The sequence below is a fragment of the Lissotriton vulgaris genome, chromosome 1_1, assembly GCF_964263255.1.
Source record: "Lissotriton vulgaris chromosome 1_1, aLisVul1.2, whole genome shotgun sequence".
NCBI classification, from domain to species: domain Eukaryota; kingdom Metazoa; phylum Chordata; class Amphibia; order Caudata; family Salamandridae; genus Lissotriton; species Lissotriton vulgaris.
The window spans coordinates 326,720,591-326,745,031 of NC_141685.1; the positions used below are offsets into that span (position 1 = coordinate 326,720,591).

The following is a 24,441-nucleotide window of genomic DNA, read 5'->3' on the forward strand; positions in this document are numbered from 1 at the left end:
GATACTCATAGGTCAAGCTAGCGCTATATAAAACTTTTTTTTTTTTAAATGTTTGTGATAGAGGGAAGGGGAATGCATCATGTAAATGTAAAAATACACTTCACATTCAATGTGTTTACATTACACATTGTTCTAAAACATGACACATGTTTACAATAATGCACCGGGAAAAGTCGTCGCCAATGCCAGGACCATAAAGCAGGTCCCCAGGTTAAATGCCTCAATATTATTATATCGCCGTCCAGATGGAAAGCATTTGCACGTTTCCTGACGAATTTACATTTCTTCCACGATTATTAACACAAGAATAAAGAAGCGGCTTTGATTGAAATGTTTAAAAATCAGAACATTCGTGGCTACGGGCCAGAGAGCATGTAAAACTGCACATGTTTCTGTACAGAGAACCTGGTACTCTCACAGGACAAAACGTACTTACTGATTGGACGTTCTTTCTGTGGCTAAAACATCTGTTAACTCTTTTTTCCTGGCTCCTCTTGTCAAACTTTAGCAGTCAAGCCCCCTAACTTCCTGTTTTTTTCTTCACTGAAACAGCTGCCTTCTCCGTCCAGTCCCCTCTGTAGGCCCCCACCCCCCGCCAGTCGCCTCAAACTGTCGCTTCAGACTCAGAGCAGCACGCAGAAAGGTAAGAAACGGAACCATTTGCATATAACGCCATTAGTTGTTTGTTTTGAGCATGCCTCATTTACATGTGACGCAGAAGTAGAGAGCGAGAGAGCCGTTTGATGCCCCCTTTTCATTTGTCAGTTCAAGAGCACTAACGGGCAAAGATGGAACTATTTACAGAATGCGAGTGCCTCGTCACAAAGCGCTTCAACGCCTTCGTAGGAGTACTAGGAAGCGCCATATGAATCACAACGCGGCACGATGGCGATTAATAAAATCACAAATTTAACCCCCAAAAATATAAACAAAATAAGCGCTCAAATTACTTTTGGCGGAAGGTGAGATGCAACAGCTCTTTTATTAAGCCCCCTCTTCACCCCGTTAGGCGTTGCTGCTCCTGCTCCTGGTCGATATTTGGAATGAAAAACAAGGGGTGATTTTAACTTTTTAATGGAATTGTGCAACGCTCAAAAATGTTTTGTAAAACGTTATATAATGAATTATTTACTGACTTGAGGAGGGGAGAAGATTCGGCATAAAGGACCAAGTTCTAGTCTCGGCGTCGGCTCAACCTCCTGTTTTTCTGGACAAATCACTTAAATTTCACCGTGCTTATTGAACATAAATGTGTACTGTAACTGGTGTCCAGCTCTCCAGTACCTTCGGGTCAAGGTTGCGCTATATAAAACTGAACCAAAAATAAATAAAATGGTGTGATGGTTACCGTGGTGGATTTTTTGTGGGTTAGTGAAGGGTCTAACTGCAACTATGTAAACAAGCATTGGTAATGCCAATAAGTCTGACTTACATGTTGAACCTTGACTAAAATGTATTTTTTTTAAGTCTGCTGCAGTGAAAAACAAGATTGCTTTCTGTATTCAATGCATCTATTTGACAACGAGTTTAATGCCTGATAATTCCGTGAACTTTTAAGAAGTACAATAGCCAGGGATGTAGATATTAGTGGTGCATCTGGTGCAGTGGCACCGAGGGCCTAAGAAGAAGTAGGCCCAGCATTCCCTATAACAGTTGCAATATATTTAGAAGTCTGTCTGCTCAGAATTCCTTGTGCAAGTACCTACATAGGTACACGCCTCTTGTTACTCTTCTACAGGGAAAGGGTTAGGGAAGAGTCATTCTCATAGAGAGAGAGAGACAGGTCCAATGCGGGCCCTGGAATAAGCAAAACGAAACTAAAGCGGAACAACCAGACAAGCGCTCAATTTCAGAAAATAGTCCCACATTTATTACAGCACAAGCATCCATAGGAGGTGGAATGAAACACCAAACAGCTACTAGCATGAAGTGAGAAAGTCATACCAGTGTGGGCAGGTCCAAAGCCAGAATTATATTTTATGGGGGTATCATAGGAGCATTCGTTCCCCAATATTTATACACAGTGCCTTTTAGTGTTTTAGCTTCCCTTCAAACATTATTTACAGGGTTTGGAATGTTTTTTGCAGAAATTGTTTAACTCGTATGGATTGGTATTTTGTAACTTTAGCGAAGGAAACTGACCTTCATTTTTCACTCTGTTATATGTATACAGTTTTCATCCAGTAATTGACAGGTCCACCAGAGTTGCCTCATCCTAGGCGTTATCTGCATACATTTGAAGCTACAGAACGCAGACCACGCTTCCCTATAAAATGAGAAGAGAGAACCATGCATTGACTGAAAGGATATGCAGAAAGTACTGATGTAAGCAGGCTTAATTGAACCTGGAGACCCGGCATGTTAAAAAAAAAGATATAAACTCGCTGTCAGAAACTGGGTTACTGGTTGAGGGAGGTGAAACCCTACTCGAGCAGCAACCACAATCCTTGTCTGGGTGAACTCACAAGCAAACCCCAAATTAACCTGTGCTCAAACCCTCTGTTAGCTTGTCACAGGGCAGTCAGGCTTAACTGAGAGACAATGTGTAAAGTATTTATGCAGCAACTTACCCAGTAATAAAGTGAAAACACAACACAAGAAAAATCCCACATCTATTTAGAAAAATAGAGTAATTTAAATAAATAAATCAAGACCAAAACCACAAATATCCAATCAGTAGAAATGGAGATATGCAAAGTTTAAAGATTTCAGTGAAAATAGTGTTAGACACCACAAAGCGCCAACTGTAGTTATCTGGTCGTGCCGGACCAGAACAAAGTCACAAGTTAAGTCTGACCCCAATGGACCCACTCAGGCCCGCTGAATCCTTAATCCTGCTTGTGAAGATATGCGGGCCAGACTTATCAACATGTTGTGTTGTGTTTGCATCATCAAAGTGATGCAAACCAGCACAAAATGTTTTTTTTGTTATTTACTTTCCAGGTCAAAGCTTATTTTGAACTGGAAATTGCCTAAAAGTATCGCAAAGTAGCTCAGAGCTCCGCTTTCTGAACTTAGCATCAAGGAGCTGTTACATGCGCATTCCCATACAACCACCCATGCTTTTTGATGCAAACACCTATCTACCAAAATATTGAGGCAGGGTTTTGCTAACAAAATTAACGCCATTTGAAAGCAGGCGTTAAAAGGAGAAAGGTTTTCAGCCACCTTTCTTTTCTGACTTTGCATGTGTGCTGCACTGTACAGCACACTAGCAAAGTAGGAACAGTTTTAAAAGTTGTCTAAGCATAGTATTTTGTACTTTAAGGGTAGTCTTCCAGTACAAAATCTATAGTAGACTCATGCACACACCCTTGCACTAGGGCTCAAATGTGTGTGCGTGGCACTTGGCAGCTAATTCTGCACCAGCGCTAGGCAGAGGGGAGGAGAGAGCCATATCTCTGAAGATATTGCCCTCTCTCCTTCTCACGAAACTGAACGGGTCTGGCGGTAAGCACAGTAAGGCTGCGCCACTTAGGAATGAACAAGAAAATTGCCAATACTGTGCACTAATTTTCAATCAATATAAGAAAAAGCTCCTAGTCGCTAATTCCAAAAAGACCACTCTTTCAGTCAAAGTTTATAGTAGAAAACTTAGAAATCTTTTATTTTAATTTTTAATTTTTATGAATTTAGTTTGTTTTTTGTATTTCAGAGAAGAGATTTTTTACATATATATATATATATTTACAACATCAAACAATCAACATAATTAGGACATGGAGGAGTGAAACTTTTGAAGGGCAAGGGAAGTATATGTGGGAGTGGTTTGTGTAAACACTAAAGACACAAATGGACACAAGACACGTGTACACAAGACAGGGGATGTACATCAAACATTTCTGGGGCGCGGTGATAGTTGGTGGTACAGTTTTTTCAAAAGATTCAAAGAACTGAGTTGCTGTATTTAAAGACGGAGCTAAATCCTGGTCCTATTTACAATCATAGGAGTGGTATCATACAGTAAATGAGCTCCAAACATCAAAACAGTAACTGACACCAAACTATGTTTCAAAATATTTTTCTGTCACTATTATTAATACAAAACTTGGTCTAAAGCCATAAACTTGGCACCAAACACAACTACCGCCTTGGTCGACGCGTTTCGAATCCTTACTAAGTCTAAAGGATTCTCTTCAGGACCACACACAATTAATCTGGAAAACACAATAAGTGAAAAGATTCTGTCAGTCAAATCATAAAGGAGAGGCTCTCAGCTTTCATTCAGCCACCACATACTCTCAGTAAGCTTACCTGTCGCAGAGTTTCGATGGAGTTTAGAAGTTGTAGTAAGCTACAAAGGATTGATAAGAAATGAATCAGAGCGGGGTTGCTAAACAATCGTACTACATCAGTTTTTTGGGGGGTCTAAAGTACTCACTAGCAGGTGGCAATATCGTGTCCAACTGTAGGTGGGGATCCTTTCGCAAACTCAGTGGGAAGATCTAACACGGTTCAACTCTCAGTCAGTTCGAGTTGTTTAGCCTCGAGATTAATTCTGGGGAATACAATGAGGAAGGGCTGTTAGGTTTGCATATCGTAATGCAATGGTGGTAACTTTTATAGGAGTTCAGCATGGCCAATAGAAAAGACGCGGGCGAGCGTTCTCAAGTTGTGGCTATTTTAAACGATAGTTAACCGCGGGCAGGTCTACATATCTTAATGCAATCATGGTGCCTATGAAAGGAGTGAAACATGGCCATTAGTAAAGGCGCAGGCGAACGTTCCCGAGTTGTGGCTATGTTAAACGATATTTTAACTGCGGGCTGCAGGCTCTGAGGAGTTCGCGGCGCGAGGCTGAGCCGAGCAATTTGTCCTTACCTGGGATCAGGCGTCCATTTCCTCCGGATTAACTCGCCATTGTGTGTTTATGCGATGAAAGTTAGTTCCGGGTCAGCCTTATTTCAATGAATGGTGTTTCCGGGTCGGTTCACGTATGAATCATGGGAATTTTAGTTTCACTTTTTGTTCGACGCGATGAGCTGTGTAAATAACCCGTTTGACTGGGTCACTTATTATTACTAAATTGTGTTACTAACGTTCATGTATTCCAAGTCCTTCAGTCCAAATCTGAGCCGCCTCTGAGACAAATCATTTACAACGCCTGGAGTCTTATGCTCTGTGCAATAGAACGATTTTTATATGTGCTCCTTCTCATGCATTTTTGGCTGCTGCTTTACGTGAGAATTCAGTAAATCTAGCCCGTGGAGTCTTGCACTGAGGATGCGTCACGAAGCAGATGTAATGCAAGATCCAGGTGAGGCATTGTGTCATGCAGCAGCGGCTCTGGGGATCTACGAGGTGTGATATGATGTCTGTGTGTGGAGGTGCGTCGCGAGTTGGTGGTTCCCACGGGCTGCGTTGGGTGAGGCGATGTCCTTGCATTGAGATGCGTCGTGCAGCTGTGGTTCCAATGGGCTGTGAAGGGTGATGCAATGGGAAAGTCCACGCAGCAGAAGTGTGTGTTGGTTCTGAGGGTGATGCATCGTGCAACAGAGACGGTGTGCCGGTTCTGCAGGAGATGCACAGTGCCACAGAGTAGATGCATTGGTTCTGCTGCATCCACAGATGGGCTGGCAGAGCACCTTCAAGTCTACTTCCACAGGTCTAGGACTGGGGTGGTAGCACATGGGAGGGCATGGCTCACAGATGGCAGAGTCCAGGCCAACACCTGCTAACACCTAACTTCCCTTTGTCTCACTGTATGGGAGCAATACACAAGGACATACTTCCAGCTACACCTAGTCATGCAACCAAGGAACAGGCTGCAGGCACCAAATGGTTAGGATGAGAACATGGCAACTTTCTAAAAGTGGCATTTTCACAATTGTAACAAAAATCTGACTTTACGATTAAAGAGGGCTTTTAATTATAATTCTTTAGACACCAACCTAAATCTGTCTACCTGCTCCCAATTGGAAGTTACAGCGTATTAAATGCTAATAGGGTAACTCCAATGTTATCATATGGGAGAGCTAGGCCTTGCAGTGGTGAAAAATGAAGACAAGTTTTTCACTACCAGGATATGTAAAACTTAAAAGTACATTTCCTACTTTTTAAATATACTGTCCCCTGCCCCCTCTGCTGTACAGGGCCTACCCTAGGAGTGACTTATATGTTCTAAAAAAGAAAGTTTGGAGCAGGCAAATGGTTTGTTTTTCCAGGTCGATATGGGAGTTTAGAAGCTTCACACAGGCTGCAATGGGAGGCCTGAGACATGTTTAAAGGGCTACTTACATGGGAAGGCACAATCAGTCTTGCAGGCCCACTATTAGCATTTAATGTACAGGCCCTGGATACATGGGGTACCACTTTAATAGGGACTTACAAGTAAATTAAATGGGCCAATTGGGTATAAGCGAATTCTACCATGTTTAAAGGAGAGAGGACACACACCTTAGCACTCGTTAGCAGTGGTAAAATGTGCAGAGTCCTAAAAGCCAAGTAAAACGGGTTCAGACGACATGAGGGTGAAGGCAAAGTTTAGGGATGACCCTGCAAACAGAACCAAGTCCAACACTGACCCTACTGAACCTGCGGACCCCGGTATGCTAAAAAAAGATATAAACTGACCCAAATGAACCTACACACCCCTAAATGCTAAATTAAGAATGAAAGCTGATCTAATTGAACTAGCAGACTCCATACATTAAAAAAGATGTCAATTGCCTCATTGAACTTGTAGACCCCTATATGCTAACCTGGTCCAATTGACCCTCCAGACGCCTCTATGGTAAATAAGCAATGGCGAAACCAATGAGTCTCACTTACATTATGTATTAGCTTTGACAATGTTTGTAGCTGTGTTGTCCAGAAGCAGTCTTCTAATCAGTATCTTATAGAGAGTATGCACTCTACATCGCTTGGGTTTTAAAATAGAAGTTTGGTCTCTTGTGCTACTTAAAGCGTGCATTAATGTTTTTGAACTGGTCAATCATGATTTTGTGTGTTGTTAACGCCTCTTTGTAAACAGGCTGCTTCACAAAAGAACTAACAATTTTGGCAACCCTTATTCCAGATATGGCGACCAATTTCAAGTTTACCCATGCTAGCCAGACCTAAGTGCTAACAAGCTGCTAATTCATATGGAAGATGATACCTCTTTACTGATGTTAAATCAGATTTCCATCAAAGGAGAAGTCCTGAGATAGCTGTAATGGGTGTCAGGGAAATCTGTTAAGTCCGCTGGAAGAGGAAGAGTAGCTTTGTAGCTCCATCTAGATTTAGTGGCAGCACTTGACACTGTAGAGCACTAGGTACAGATAGGCAGGCTGGACCATTGGTTAGGTCCAGGAAGCCCAACCCAGGAATCTCTCTCAATTGTTCAGCAACAAAGTCACCACCATTTACAGCCACTTTAACCAGCAACCAGACCCAACAGACCTCTCCAAACTCCTCCTGATCTTTTCCAAAGAACCAATGCTAACCACATAACCTGTCATCACTCCATAAGAAACTGCCACCAACATGTAGTCCATCAACTAAGGGGCCCCATCGGACCCCTGCCCAACCAAGCTTACTCCAGAGAACTGTACCCCGTCAGAGCCATGCTCATTCCTGTCCTGAAAGCATCCATCTCTTCTGTGACCTTCCCAGGTGCGTGGAAACACGCAACTGTCTTCTCCCTGCTGAAGAAACCCTCTGCTGATGCTTCAATGCTTCCCAACTACAGACCTATTTCCCTGCTACCATCCTGGTCAAGGTCCTAAAGGAAATCCTCCACAAACACCTCACCCAATAACTCAAGGACCACTGACTCCTCAACACCACTCAGTCTGGTTTCAGACCCAACCACAGCATGGAAACTGCATTGATCACAGCCACGGTTGACATTCACATGACTCTAGACCAGGGGTCTTCAAACTGTGGGGCGCGACCCCCAGGGGGGCCGTGGAACGATGCAAAGGGGGTCGCGCCTTCACAGTATCACTTCTGCCTCCAGGGCTTCAGCCCCCCTCCTCCCCCATCCTGTCTCTCAGCCCGGGCTGCTGCAGTGCAGCTCGCACTTCTGGGGCCTTGGCTGGGCAGTGTCTGGAGGCTTATCTCCAGCCCAAGTTTTCACAGGTCTTTAAAGACCATTAGCATATTTACATGCCTTTGTTAACCGATTACCAAAGATTCGTTTTTTTATGGTTCCAGTACCCCCTGGGCCCCCACCCTGCCTATTTCTTACATTTGTATTTTTACACTTACTGCTGTAGTGTGAGAATGCATTTAATGAAAATAAATATATAGTTGGGTTGCCAAAAGAAACATGCCTGCTATGTGTTGTTTAAAGATCCTGCAGAGGCCTACTCTTGACACTAAATTAAGTTATAAATAAAAAAGTATGTATTAATTAGGTATGTGACTTTTCTGTCTTTATTCTCTTTAATTATTAGTCATGGATCATTAAGGCATCCCTAGAACACAATTAAAAGTGTTTTCTATTTATATTTGCTGTTCTAAGTATTCACAGATAAGTGCAAACCATACAGCTGTAGGTGACTGCTTATTTCTGGGCCATCAAAATAATGAGCTGGTAACCCTAATCATTAGACTGGAAGTTTGTTGCAGGATCAGCACATTATTTATTTCCTCCACCCTTGAACCCTGATTAATGCGATTATAGCAATAATTTAACTTATATCTGAAACCCTACGCTTCAAGTTTTTGGGAATGCACCCTGCTTTCAGACTACTCACTTCTCATTCTCGCCTTCACTTTCACGTTCACCCTGCACTCCCAGCGATCACAATGCACTCACACTGATCACAATGCACTCACACTGATCACCATGTACTCATACTGATCACCATGCACTCATACTGATCACCATGCACTCACAGCAATCACCATGCACTCACAGCAATCACCCGCTCACCCTGCACTCACACTATTCACCGCTCACGCTGCACTCACACTATTCACCCGCTCACCCTGCACTCACATTATTCACCATGCACTCACACTGATCACCATGCACTCACACTGATCACCATGCACTCACACTGATCACCATGCACTCACACTGATCACCATGCACTTACACTGATCACCATGCACTCACACTGATCACCATGCACTCACACTGATCACCGTGCACTCACACCAATCACCGTGCACTCACACCAATCACAGTGCACTCACACCGATCACCATGCACTCACACCAATCACCATGCACTCACACCAATCACCATGCACTCACACCAATCACCATGCACTCACACCAATCACCATGCACTCACACCAATCACCATGCACTCACACCGGTCACCATGCACTCACACCGATCACCATGCACTCACCCTTGATGCTCCCGGCCATGGCCAGGTGAGCTTCTAATGTGGCAGCGTGTATTCCAGCGGATTGGGGAGGCCCTTCACAGAGGTTGACATCTTTCTGATGTTAATTGCTGTATTTTGGTTATAAACTGGTACTGATGGGATGAAATCTTTCCTCAGTATTACTGTGTTTAAAAAAATTCTAAATAATAAAGCATTGCTACCTCAAAATACGCAGCATCACAGAACATTATTTACATTTTCTACTCACACAATTTAGTCAAGCCTGTCGCATAATTTGGTCCTCACCTTCCTCATAACCTAGAGGTTTAGAAATGTTTGTCAGGAGGGGGTCCTTACGCTTGAAAATGTTGACAGGGGGGTCTCAGCATCTAAAAGTTTGAAGACCTCTGCTCTAGACAGAGGAGACACAGCTGCCCTGTCAGAAATGGGGGTCTCTAATCGGTCGGGGTATGCACTTTTCTCCAGGGAACCCTTCCTTCTAGTCAGGGTGAAGGAGTTACACACTTTTGATAGTCCCTGCTCACCCCATTGGTAGCTTGGCAGAAGCATTCAGGTTTAACCCAAAGGATATGTGTAAAGTATTTGTACTCAAACACACAATAACACAGTGATAACACCACAAATGGATACCACATCAGTTGAGAAAATAAGGTATCTTTATCTAAACCAAACCAGACCAAAATGCCAAAAATCCAACATACATGTATCAAGATATCACTTTTAGAATGGTTAATTAAAAAATAGAACTGTAGAAACAAATAGCTGCAACCGGGGCTATTACGATGTCGTGACAGGCACAAATCCAAAGGACTGCGCCGACCACGAGGTGCACTGACCCCCAAACAACAGTACATTGGAAACAAAGTCAACGTACAATACACAAAATCATGAAGGTGAGGTGTAGGTGCCAAGACAACGCCGGTTACTTTCGGCCACAGGTGATATGAGGCATCAAGTCTGGGAGGAGGCGAGGTGTTGAGTCCAGGACAGGGGAAATGAGGTGGCATCGGCGATGACGCATCAGTTCTGCCCTCTGTGGCCCAGCTTCACTACAGGAGGTTGAGACAGCATTGTGCCAGGAGACACAGCCTATTCAGGTGCTAGTGAAACTCATCCCACTCCTCTAAATGCATCCTATGTCTATTCAGCACAACTATGAGTCACCCAGCAAAGGCAGAACACACCTCAACCCCCCTTTGGGACTGTTCGAAGTGAATCCACATCCCCAGCCCCTGTCACTCCAAAACTAGGCAGGGAATACATAAACAGGCAGAGGCACATAGAATGTTAAACAAGAAAATGCCCACTTTCTAAAAGTGTCATTTTCAAACACACAATTTAAAAACCATCTTCACTAAAATATGTGTTAGAAAATTCTGAGATCAGAGAGCCTAAACTCTATTTCTCCATCTTGTCCCTATGAAGAGTTATATTTGTAAGATGTTACAGTGTAGCTCCCATGTTAGCCTATTGAACAGACAGCCTGACAATAGTGAAAAACGAAATAGGCAGTATTACACTATCAGGACATGTGATACACACCAGTACATGTCTTACCTTTCACATACACTGCATCCTGCCCATGGGGGTACCTTGGTCCTACCTAAGTGGTGCCTTACATGTAAGAAAAGTGAAGGTGGGGGCCTGGAAAGTGGGTGCACTAAGCAAACAGAAGGAGATGATGGATGGAGCGCTGAAACTTTTAAAACACCCACCCCCAGTGACAGATCTGGTTTGAATCCATCATCATTCTTTAGCTCACTTCGCCACCCCAGTTCAGACACAGCTATATGCAAATCAGTCTTGACCTTGTGCCTCATGGGAACAGTCCAGCCCGAACTGCCAAGCCACGTCTTCCTTGGACCGGAAACAAGCATCCTGGAACCGGTTTCGGACTAACAGCCCTCATCAGCCAGGCTGGCTTGAATCCAGTGGCAAAGTGAGCAAGGGACCTACGTCTGGGCATACCCTGCCAACTTATGGCGAACAAAGCAAACTCAAGGAGAGGATGGATGAAGCGCTGAAATTTGTCAGACCCTCCCCCCCAGTCACAAATCTGGGTTGAATCCAACATCATTCTTTAGCTTACTTTGCCACCCCAGTTCAGACACAGCTATACGCAAATCAGTCTTGACCCTGTTCCTCGTGAGAACGGTCCAGGCCGAACTGCTAGGCCATGTCTTCCGTGGACCGGAAACAAGAATTTGCCAGGTCAACATGGCAGTTACAAACTGGATGTGCAGACAATACAGTGGTAGGTATGAGACAGACCTACAGGGCTACTCGTCTAAGTGAAACAATCAGTGCTGCATGCCCACCAGTAATATTTGATTTACAGGCCCTGGCACACTCAATGCACTTTACTAGGAACTTACCAGTAAACCAAATATGCCAATTATGAATAACCAATCATAATTACAATTTATACAGGGAGCACTGTACTTTAACATGGATCCTGATTGGCAAAGTGACTAAAATATCTAAGCCGTCAAAAACGAAATCCATCATACAGTTAAAAATGCAAGAGCTAGAGGCAAAATGTTAGGGGAAACCACGCCAAGGATGCCTAGTCTAACAGGCCTTACCTTCCTGGCCCTATCCACATCATTTGAGGCAGTCTCCCACCCCACCCCATCCTCATCCAACGCCTTCAAACATCAGAATGCAAGGATACACACTCCAATGGATCTGCTCCTTTCTGCCTGGAAGGGGCAGTCTGTCGGGCTGGCACCATATACCTTAGATACCCATGACCTTACCTGCGGAATTCCACAAGGATCCTTCCTGAGCCCAACCCTCTTGAACGCATACATGATCCCTCTAGCTAGCATCATCGGCTCTCACTGCTTCAACGTCCTCTCCTATTCTGATGACACGCAACTCATTCTCTCTCTGTTGGAGAAGACGCCCAGTACCTGGATCAAGTTCAATGCATGCATGACTGAAATCGACCACTGGATGAAGACCATACTTATGAAGATGAACTCCAACAAGACCAAAATTGTGGCCTTTGCTAAGATAACGTCATCCTGGGACTCCAACTGATAGTCAACATATCAAGGACCAACACCTACCCCTACCAACCATGCCAAGAACCTCAGGATTATCATTGATAGTAAACTCGACATGACCACCCAAGTCAATACCATTACTGCCTCATGCATCCATACGTTTAAGAGGCAGAGGAAGGTTTATGAAGAGCTACAAATCAGCTCCAAGGAAATTGTCACACACACCCTGGTCACAACCAAGTTGGTCTACGGGAACATACACTATGCCAGGATCAACAAACAAGCATTTGCAATGCAATAGGTCTCGCATTAGGAAAGTTTGAGCTATTGGTATTGTAAATGACACATTTTTTATTTATGTTTTGTTTTTGAAAATAGCCAAATTAATAGCTTTGTCATTTACAATGCCAATAGTTATAACTTTCGCAAAAGTGACACCTATAGCATTTGTAATGCAATATGTGTTGTATTTACGTGACTTACATGTATTGATATTAGAAATAACAATGGCTTTTAATTTTTTTAAATAATTCATAATTAAATAAAAGTTATTGTATTTTATAATAGCAATAGCTTAAACTTTTGTAAATAACTTTTGTGAAGATTATGTTCAGGGTATTTTATTGAGACGAAAATCCAAAAACAGAAGTGAAATATTAACATCTTTTTGTTACATTTGTAATAAAGCTTGAAACATTGACAAAACATATTTGAACCCGTTGTTGTTGGTTGCACAGATTGATGCTGTGGTGTCGCTGAGTGATGTTGTGATGGCGAACGAGTGATGCTGTGGGGTTCAGTGATGCTGTGGTAGCGCATAGTGATGTTGTGGTGCCCCTGAGTGATGCTGTGGTGGTGCTGAGTGATGCTGTATACTATGCTATGTTTTGTTTTGCTATCCTATGCTTGGTTTTGTTATTCTATGCTATGTTTTGCTATCGTATGCTTTGATTTGTTATGCTATGCTATGCTGTGTTTTGTTATGCTATGCTATGTTTTGGTATGCTATGCTATGTTTTGCTATGCTATGCTATGTTTTGCTATGCTATGCTTTGTTATGCTATATTTTGTTATGTTATGTTTTGTTGTGTTTTATTATGCTATGCTCTGTTTTGCTATGCTATGTTTTGTTAGGCTATGCTATGTTTTGTTGTGTTTGGTATGCTATGCTATGTTTTGCTATGCTATTATATGTTTTGTTTTGTTTTGTTACGCTATGTTTTGTTGTGTTTTGTTAAGCTATGCTATGTTTTGTTGTGTTTTGTGTTTATGTTTATGTTGGGATATTTATATAGCGCGCTGTCCCTCCAAGGAGCATCCTGACGCTCCGACTCCATTGCTAATAAATTGATATGTTTTAACTGATTGTAGATGTTTTGTACACAGGGAGATCAGACAAGTGATTTGCAAACTGATTCGGCTAGCCCATAGATCCATGTTTTAAGGGATTTTTTAAAAGTCTGTTCTGACGTAATTGTGCGAAGATGGGAGGGCAATTTGATCCATGCTTTAGCTCCTAAGACTGCCAAAGATTTTCGGTGAGTGGGTGAGGGAGGGTAAGGGTGTGTTAGGGTGAGGGGGTGTGAGGGCGAGTGGGTGTGAGGGTGGGAGGGTGAGGGTGAGTGAGGGTGTGTGAGGGTGAGGGGGTGTGAGGGTAAGAAGGGTGTGAGGGGTTATGTGGGTGGGGGGTGAGGGTGTGTGAGAGTGAGGGGGGTGAGGGTGAGGGGGTGTGAAGGTGAGGGGGTGTGAGGGTGAGGGAGTGTGAGGGTGAGGGGGTGTGAGGGAGAGGGGGTGTGAGGGTGAGGGGTGTGAGGATGAGTAAGGGTGTGTGAGAGGGTTGTGAGGGTGAGGAGGGGTGAGGGTGAGTGAGAGTGTATGAGAGTGAGGGGGTGAGGGTGTGTGAGGGTGAGAGGGTTGTGAGGGTGAGGAGGGGTGAGGGTGAGTGAGGGTGTATGAGAGTGAGGGGGTGAGGGGGTGTGAGGGTGAGGGGATGTGAGGGTGTGTGAGGGTGTGTGAGGGTGAGGGGGTGTGAGGGTGTGTGAGGGTGAGGGGGTGTGTGAGGGTGAGGGTGAGGTGGTGTGGGGGTGAGGTGTGTGAGGGTGAGGGGGTGTGGGTGAGGGGGTGTGAGGGTGATGGGGTGAAGGTGACAGGGTGAGGGTGTGTGAGGGTTAGGGGCTGTGAGGGTGAGGGTGTGTGAGAGTGAGGGGGCGTGTGAGGGTGAGGGGGTGTGTGAGGGTGTGTGAGGGTGAGGGGGTGTGAGGGTGTGTTAGGGTGAGGGGGTGTGAGGGCGAGTGGGTGTGAGGGTGGGAGGGTGAGGGTGAGTGAGGGTGTGTGAGGGTGAGGGGGTGTGAGGGTAAGAAGGGTGTGAGGGGGTATGTGGGTGGGGGGTGAGGGTGTGTGAGAGTGAGGGGGGTGAGGGTGAGGGGGTGTGAAGGTGAGGGGGTGTGAGGGTGAGGGAGTGTGAGGGTGAGGGGGTGTGAGGGAGAGGGGGTGTGAGGGTGAGGGGTGTGAGGATGAGTAAGGGTGTGTGAGAGGGTTGTGAGGGTGAGGAGGGGTGAGGGTGAGTGAGGGTGTATGAGAGTGAGGGGGTGAGGGTGTGTGAGGGTGAGAGGGTTGTGAGGGTGAGGAGGGGTGAGGGTGAGTGAGGGTGTATGAGAGTGAGGGGGTGAGGGGGTGTGAGGGTGAGGGGATGTGAGGGTGTGTGAGGGTGTGTGAGGGTGAGGGGGTGTGAGGGTGTGTGAGGGTGAGGGGGTGTGTGAGGGTGAGGGTGAGGTGGTGTGGGGGTGAGGTGTGTGAGGGTGAGGGGGTGTGGGTGAGGGGGTGTGAGGGTGATGGGGTGAAGGTGACAGGGTGAGGGTGTGTGAGGGTTAGGGGCTGTGAGGGTGAGGGTGTGTGAGAGTGAGGGGGCGTGTGAGGGTGAGGGGGCGTGTGAGGGTGTGTGTGAGGGTGAGGGGGTATGAGGGTGAGAGGGTGTGTGAGGGTGAGGGTGTGTGCAGGTGAGGGTGAGGGGGTGTGGGTGAGGGGTGTGAGCTGAGGGGGTGTGAGGGTGTGAGGGTGAGGGGGTGCGAAGGTGACGGGGTGAGGGTGACGGTGTGAGGGTAAGGGTGTGTGAGGGTGGGGGTGTGAGAGTGAGGGTATGTGAGGGTGAGGGGGGTGTGAGGGTGAGGGGGTGTTAGGGGGTGAAGGTGAGGGGTGTGAGGGTGAGGGGGAGGGTGAGGGTGAGGGTGAGGGGGTGTGAGGTTGAGGGTGGGTGAGAGGGTGTGTGAGTGTGAGAGGGTGTGTCAGGGTGAGGGGTGTGTGAGGGTGAGGGGTGTGAGGGTGAAGGCGTGAGGGAGGGTGAAGGGATGTGAGGGTGAGGGGGTGTGAGGGTGAGGGTGTGAGCGAGGGTGAGGGGATGTGAGAGTGAGGGGTGTGAGGTTGAGGGGGTGTGAGGGTGGGGGTTGGTGAGGGTATGTGAGGGTGTGCAAGGGTGAGGGGTGTGAGGGTGAGGGTGTGTGAGGGTGAGTGAGGTGTGTGTGAGGGTGAGGGTATGATGATGAGTGGGTGTGAGGGTGTGAGGGTGAGGGTGAGGAGGTGTGAGGGTGTGTGAGGGTCTGAAGTAAATGGTGGCAGGGCAGACATCATAAGTCAGAGATAAACACAAATGTTAATATAACAGTGCTCAAAGGGGTTGTCAGAAGGTGGAAATGGGATTAAAGGAGAAAGGATGAAAAGTTAAGTAGGAAAGAGGCCAGAAAGGAGACACAAAGGAGTGGAGTGTGTGGCGGAAACTGGGAAAAAGCAAGAAAGAATGAAGATGGATCCGAGAGGATGCAAGTAGGGTCACATGCGGGAGAAGGGAGACTTGTTAGGAGAGTGTGTTGAGGGTGATGCTAGAGAGAACAAACAGGAGGACACAAGAAAAAATTACTATTTTGCACTTGCTCGTTTGTGTAAAGCTCCTGAATACCATCTGGTGCATGTGCGCTGTGTATGACTCGAAAGTAAGCAAACATTCTGCATTGCCTGTAGCCCAGTACTGAACCAACCCCTGCAGCTGCTGCTTAATTCCCTGCAATTGCACGCAGATATGCCAGGGCACTCCAAAAACAAGCTCTGGCATTGCGCGTCTGATGTCCAGGCTTGGTGTGGGATGTGGCTGGCAATGTGCACGCGCCTGCCTCACATGAACTGTACCTAATCTGCAGTTTGGGGAGACTTTTCGGAAGCCTTATTATAAATCTCGCCCACCATCCCTACCGGACGGCATAGTCTCGACCTAAAAACTCATCAGAAGGCTGCAAAAACCACAGTTGAAACACAGAATGCAGAACAATGTCATACATTCACCCCAGTACAGAGATCTGGGCCTAAATCCATAATTGTTTTGCGCTCCACACCACCCCAGTTCAGACATGGCCATATGCAAATCAGTCTGACCCTGTGCCTCATGGGAACAGTCCAGCCCGAACTGCCAAGCCATGCCTTCCCTATACCGGAAACAAGCTACCGAGGACCGGTTTCAGGCATTCCAGCCGCCTTCAATCCAGTGGTGTGGAGAGCATGGGACTCACGTCTGAGCATACCCATCCCACTTGGGGTGACTAATGCAAACCATTAAGAACTCAGCCACCAATATCACTCTCAACCTCCCATCTCGCCCTCACATCACACCACACCTAGAAGGCTGTCTGCTGGCTTCCAATTCCAATTCACAAACAAGCACAATTCAAACTCCTCACCCACACATTCAAGACAATATATAACACTGGCTCAGTGTACATCAACAATCTCACCTGCTTTCATAAACCTTGAGGACACCTCCGCGTGTCCGGCCTCCTACTTGCACGGATCCCATGTATATGGAAAATACTTCTCCTACATCGCTCCTACAGTTGGAATGACCTCCAGCTACACATGTGAGCCTCCTCACTTTTTGAAGTTGAAGACCAGGCTTTTTTGAGTAGTCACAATAGGCCCATTGAGTGGCTAAACTCACATCTGCATAGTGCCAGGATACCCGTCCTGGTGATACTGCACTCTACAAATCTGCAAAACATACGTAACATAATGTAACACAACATAACATAACGTAACATAACAGTGAATTAACTAATTTTTAGCATATAGTGCTCTGTAGGTTGAATGTGGCCATTTTACATCTTTTTAGGTCTTGCCTAGACAGCACACATACTGTCTCTTCCGGACCTTCTTTTTATCAGTGGGCTTAGATCCCCCCCATTGTTTACTACCAGTTGGCTTTATTGTCTCTATAATTTGCTTGCTTTTTATTGACCAAAGTCTGGCTTAAGCTTCCTTCCCTTTCGTGCGTTTGTCACTCCCATGGATGCATTACTTGTGTCCTTCCACTGTGCATTTTTGTAGATGCTACTTTTTTGTGTGTAAGCACTTCTTTACATCTTTTTTAATTCGCTCCCACACTTACTGAGCACGTCCTCTGCTCTGTATCTCGGACCTCTTTTTTCTCATCTGCAGTGTGGGCACCAGCAAAGTCCCTTCACCAATACGGGCGCTGCTCACATGCTGTTAATCAGCAGGAGAGCAGTGCCCTGAATGAAGGGAGCAGCCTCTCTCAGTGCTCCCCAGCACACTAGAGCCCTGCATTGGTTTAAAGTACGCATGTCTGGCTGGCCATCACAAGACTGCCGGCCAAAGAGACATGCACATTTTAAACAGTGCACAGGCAGCCCTCTGCCCACCACTCCTCCCTGCTGTCTCTCAGCAGACCCCACCCCGTCGTGACACTCGCTTCATTACGGGATGATGAAAAATAAAATGGCTTTGGGGGCATGTAAGTGGGGAGACACTCCTCCGCTCCAACGGAGGAGCCATTCCTGTCATTTTGCTGCACTCAGGTGGTCTTTGAGTAGAAATTAACAAGGCGTTAATAGTTATTTCCTGATTTTTCTTTTTAGAATATTTAAAATCTGTGTGTAAAAAAATCCAGCTAATGGGGCTTGACAAGAATGACAGACAGTATATGTTATTGATTGCTACTCTCTCTACAGTATCCTGTTTTTCCTTCCATTGTTTATTAGTGATCCTTAGGATTTTGAATTAGTACGTCCGGTATGATTCAGGGGTTGTTGCTTTTAGTTCCTTTTTAGTTTTTCCTTAATAGGGAAATCTATTTAGCACCAATCTGCATTCATTATAACATTTATCTACCAAGAAATTTAGATATTTTGTGATGCTTATTGTTAGATGTGATGAAATCTAGGCAGATTGCAGCTCACGAGGCGCTAAAGATTTTCAATTTTTTGTCCAAATATACTTTGGATACAGATATTGCATTAAGTTATTTGGGTAAACATAGAGGGGCAGATTTACAATAAATAGCGCATCCCTGCATATCAGCAAGGATGCACCAGTTATTTTGCGCCAAGGCAGAAACCTCTTGTGCCACTATGGATGCAACGCATTTATAATGCGGCGCACCATGTCGTAAGAATAGATGGATGCGTGACGCATCTGATGCCGTAAAGGTGACGCAGTGCTGGAGTTGTGTCGCAAGCGCAACACAACTCTAGCACTCCTTGGGGGCGCCCTATACTTGCTGTGCTGCGTCACTCCTTACGCCTGCTACAAGCAGGTGTAAGGTTTTGACGCAGCGGGGACGTAAAAGTGACTCAGTGAAATCTTGTAGATTTCACTGCATCACTTTTACGGGGCCTCCTTGCAACGAAACGCCCACCCTGCATACACTATACCTGACACAGGTATAATGCAGCGCAGGGCTTTACAACGTGATGCATCTTACTAGATGTGTCACGGTGTAAATATGTCGCAACGTGTCGCATTGTTTACGCCGCTGCTGCGTCACAAAATGAAGCAACCGCGGCGTATAAGTGTTGCAAGGGGCTTGTAAATCTGCCCCAGAGACTTTTAGTATTGACCAATCTGTCTCAGAGAATGGAGGCAAAGCTAGATTACAAGAGAAGAGAAGCAAACCTAAAAACAAATCCAGTAGGTGGCCTACTTTGTGAGTAGGACCCTCACTATATTGCACAAAACGTCATGTATCAGGTGCACTGTCGACGGACATTCTCATGTTAAAGTTCCTTAATATTAAGAATTTTCTTCCATGACAGAGGAACCTGGGTTTCTATGGGTCATGTCGCCTCCAATACCAGGTATTAATTCATCATTTGATCAGAGATGCCATGATTGAGGCAACCATGGACGTCAATTCACCGAAATGCCATGGGTAGCGGAAGTGACATCACACACCGTTTGAACTCCACTTTCACTCACACACATACTTAAACATACACACAAATTCACACATATACACTCTCTCACACATAAACACGCTCTCACCAGCAAGCACGCACACAACATATATTTAAAAGCATTTTTACTTACCTCAGCTGCCATGGAATGGCCTATTCTAGCTTATTGTACTCCATTTTTACTACACTATTAGGGAATAATATATTTTATTTACTCACTATTAGTATAATAATAAATTGACAGAAGAGAGCTGAGCCCCAGCTGCCCCTGTGTTTCTCGCACAGAATTTGCCAACTCTGAGACCAGGGGTCGCAAAGGGATGCTAGTGTTAGCAAAGGGCAAGCCAGGGGTTTGCAGATGCAACCCCTGATGATCCCTAAATGACATCCATGGAAGCAACCTCAGGTCCAGCAAACAAGTCAAATCATGAGCGGGGATCAGATTGAAAAACATAAGGCAATTTTATAACCCTGCTCTACCAGGATACGGGTGGATTCCTTGGTGGTCTGCAGTCTGTGGTGCAGCAGTCACATCAATGATTAAAGAAGCCCTGATGGACCAGTGCTCCTTATCACACCATACAGTCTGACCAGCCTCGCCAAGTGATCTGCACAGGCTTAGCGCAGTTGCAAATATGTATATGAATTGTAAAGATAGGCTGAATCATGTAACTGCTACAGCCTATTTTCATGGTAGGAACGTCAGCAGATAGTCGCTGCAGCAGGTTCACAAAATGCTAACAGGAGAAGGAAGACACTGTGAGCCACATTTACCACTTACTCACGCAGCGCAGTGCAGTAGCCCCAAATGCTGCGCTGCGTGAAAAGGAGAGAGGAGGACAGTGCCATATTTACACAAATATGGCACTCCTACCCTTTTCCTATCGCTGACGCTGAAATCAGCTGCTTGTGCCATGGAGACACCTTTGCACCATGGTGCCAGCATGTATCCATGAGTCTAGCATAGGTTTTGTACTGGAAGAGTACCCTTCCTGTAAAAAATACTATGCTTAGACTAACTTTAACCCTTTTCCATCTTTGTATGTGTGCTTTAAAGTGCCCTACACGTACAAAGTAGGAAAAGGATGGAGAAATGAAAGCATTTCACCTTTGTTGAGCCTACTTCAAAAGGGCACAGTTTTCTGATGCTAAACCCGGTCTACTCCATTTAGTAAATAGGATTTAGTCTCAGAAACCTTGGGTGGTTTCACGGGAACGTCCATGCTCCACCCATGGTACGCCCCCTTAGCACTAAGGAATGCAAAACAGCGTGTAGCGTTGCTTTGCGTTACTTTCCCGTTATTTCCAGTGCTAAACAAGTTTAGCGATGGAAAGTAAGTCACTTTTGTGATGCAAACACAGTCTAAAACCTTAGTAAATCTCCAATTGTGTGTGGCACTGGGCACTGCTGACATTTTGGAAGAACTTGTACTGGTCCATGGAAGTGAACTCCTTCTTCTTGCAGATGTAGCATTAGTCGCTGAGAAAGGTGAAAACCAGATAGGTGATTTCTGACATCGGATTAATTAACATCTGTCAACACCTGTAAGCATTTGCAATGAAGCTTAAATTTAGAAGCAGTGAGTAAGGGTTTTGAGATTAATATGAAAGTGATAAATGATTCTGAGATAGACACATGTTACCACGTCCACAAAAAAGTGAACAATTTGAAAATAGAAAAAACTTGTCGTAAGACAGACTTCGGGATGATTTTCCACTGAAAACATTTTTAACAATTCCTTGGGTTGGATACGTTTGCGTGTTAGTAATTCCACAAAATGCTGGACTGATGTACACTCTGCCACAATTCTTATGTTTCTATGTGTTTCTGTATTTATATTTTCATGAATATGAGTAAGTGTTTGATCTGGGGGTCTCTAATTGCCAATGATATTCACCTTTGTCTAAATAGGGACCCTTACTTCTAAGTCAGGATAAGGGGATTACACTCCTTAATAACCCCTGCTCACCCCCTTGGTAGCTTGGCACGAGCAGACAGGCTTATCTCAGAGGCAGTGTGTTAAGCATTTGTGAATATAGACAGTAATACAGTGAAAACACTACAGATGGACACAACACCGGTTTTATAAAAATAAGTATTCTTTATATAGACTTAAACACAAGACCACAAACTACAAAAATCCACAATACTACACTTAAGATTACTTAAAAGATGATTAAAGTTGCTTAGTTTAAGTTGATGATAAATGCGACAAAGTTTCAACAAAGTACCTGGATGCTTAGCGCAAAGTAAACAAAAGGCTCTGAAAAGGGAAGATGCGTCAGTTCCGTGATCTGGGGGAGATGATGCGTCGTGCCTCAATGCTTGCGCAGAGTAGGGAATGTGTTGTGATCCTTACCGGTGCGGAGCTGATGCGTAGATTCTCGCCCTGCGGGCCCGTTGGGGTGTGCAAGATGGCGCCTTGATGCGATGTGATGATCCGGTTGCGATGCGAGAAGATGGCGCCCTTCATGCGGCGATGCAATGACGATGTGATGACGCCCTGGCACTCTTGTTACGACTCTGTACTTTGGAGGCGCGACAGGCCCTGCAACACGCTTCTCTGGTGATGCGACAGCAGGCAGCTTTGATGAACACACGCTTCCAGGGAGATGCGGCAAAGGCTTGCTTCTCCGGAGATGCAACGATTTCAGCTGCGGAGGCGACACGCTTCTTCTCAATGTGTCGTGCTTCTAGCTACCAGTGGCACTCAAGTTTCTGAAGTCAGAATTCCCAGCAAGGAAATTCAGTGGGAGCTGGAGGTGAAGTCTTTTGTCCCTGAGACTTCAGCAGGAGGCAAGCACAGTTCAAGCCCTTGGAGAATATTCTGTAGATGAAAGTCCTTACAAAGTTCCTTCTCCTTTCTCTTTGCAATGAAGCAGCCACTGCAGGCCAACCCAGCAAACAGCACACTGGCAGAGGGGCAGTACAACTCCTGCAGCTTCCTTGGTTCTTCTCCTTGGCAGAAAGGTTTCTTGTCCAGAAGTGATCTAATTTCTTGGAATCAGGGCCCGAATATTTATACCCCAAAATCCTTTGTTCTCTGAAGGCAGAGAGGCCTCTGCCTAGTCCAAACCAGTTCCTGAACACTTTGTTTACATGACTCTCTTCTTCCTTTCACTGTGCAGAGCAGAGACATCAGCCGCCCCACAGGGGGTGGAGCCAGCACAGGGGAGGGAAGATACAGCTCTGGAGCACTCTGTTGACATGATTCCTCCTCTCCTTTCACAGTGCAGGGCAGAGACATCAGACAAGCCACAGTAGGGGGAGCCAGCATTGTAGAGGGAAGGCCCAGCCCTATTCAGGTCCCAGGTGCAACTCCTCCCTCCCATCTAGATGCAGATCTCTCTATTCACCACTGGGCTGCCCCAGCATGTCTTCTGGAATCCCCCAGCCCTGTCACTCACAAATCCAGACAAGGAATACACAACCCAGCAGAGGTAGGCCTGGATAGTTAGGCAAGAAAATACCTACTTTCTAAAAGTGGTATTTTCAAACACAGAATATTAAAACCAACTTTACTAAAAGATGTATTTTATTATTCTAAGTTCAGGCATACTACATTCGAATTTCTACCATGTTCCCTGAGTAAGTTAGTATTATAAGAATGTAATAATCTAACTGCCCATTCTGGCCTATGAGAACAGGTAGCCTTCAGTAGTGAAAAACGAAAATGGCTGGAATTCACTATTAGAACGTGCTACAGACATCAGACCTTATACTTACAATGCATCTTGGGCACCCATGGTGTACTGTACTAGGAGCTGACAGATAAATCAAATAACCCAATCATGGAATAACCAATTAATATTTCAATTTCACATAGGGAGCACTTGCACTGTGGCACTGATTAGCAGTGGCACAGTGCCTAAAGAACAAAACCAGCAAAAACATATCAAAACAGAGGAGGCAATCCGTCAAAATGGAAGGGAAACTCACACCAATGATGCCAGGCCTGACAGTAAGGTAGGCAAAGTATCCTACAACAAAACCTATCTTTTCATTACACTTTTTATACTTAATTTTGGGTAAAAATCTGGGTGCAATATAACTTGGTTACAGAGTTTTAAAGATGGGCTGAAAAACATTTAAATAAATGCCCCATCCATGTAAACCCTCCCTACCCCCTTCCCCTCTTCCCCTCATTACCGTTTTTCCAAAGAATCGCCCTCTCCCTTGACAGAAACAATTGTTTTGAATTTAATTGAGAGAAAAACAAATCATTTCTGGATGACAGACCTATTTTTTTAATGCTGGAACATCTGGTTTTGAGCAGAAGCCAACTTTGTGTTCTAAGGGATCAGTAAAGGGATAGCATGTTTGTAAAATGTCAGCATAACCTTGACAATTTCACTGCTTTAGTAGTGGTTTTGCAATCAGGTGAACTTGTAAAATAGAAAAGTCGGGAATGTTGGGGAGATGCTAGGGCCTTCATTATATAAATTCACCTCATTCTCTTTCCGTCTCTCAGGTAACAACCCAACTCTGGATGTAAAGTGGAATTTAAAACCGAAATTAAATAGATCTACTTCACCATGCATGCATGGAAAGCATGGAATTGGTAGGCAGGATAATGGAAACCTTTCTAGATTTTTTATTTATCAGTGTCTCTCCCCTGAGGCGGAAGCCGGGTGCTCTGTTGCTCGATTTTTAGCAAAAATTTGTTTTAACTTGTGTCTTTATTAATTGTATAATGTGCACTGCGTAGTTGATTAATAACTTATTTTGCACATTTCTAGGCCCCCTCGAACCCCGATTCCCAGCGCACATTGCCATCTCGTGACGCTCGGGGAGAAAGGGTTCTAGCGGCCATCTTGGGTGAGGGAAGGGTGGCGCTGCAGCTGCTGGCCGCCTCACGCCCTCCTCAGACCGGATATAAGAATATGGCCCCCCGTCCACGCAGCGGGC

General features: G+C 45.2%; 1 protein-coding gene across 1 annotated transcript in view; it reads left to right on the forward strand.

Moving 5' to 3' along the window:
• The first annotated feature begins 538 nt into the window (after window positions 1–538).
• The window catches only part of LOC147747122 (voltage-gated potassium channel KCNC3-like), a 136,204-nt gene continuing 112,301 nt past the window's right edge, over window positions 539–24,441 (forward strand). Inside the window, exon 1 of the mRNA XM_086952375.1 lies at window positions 539–643. The gene's annotated coding sequence lies outside the window, so the exon portion shown is untranslated. The remainder of the gene's footprint in view (window positions 644–24,441) is intronic.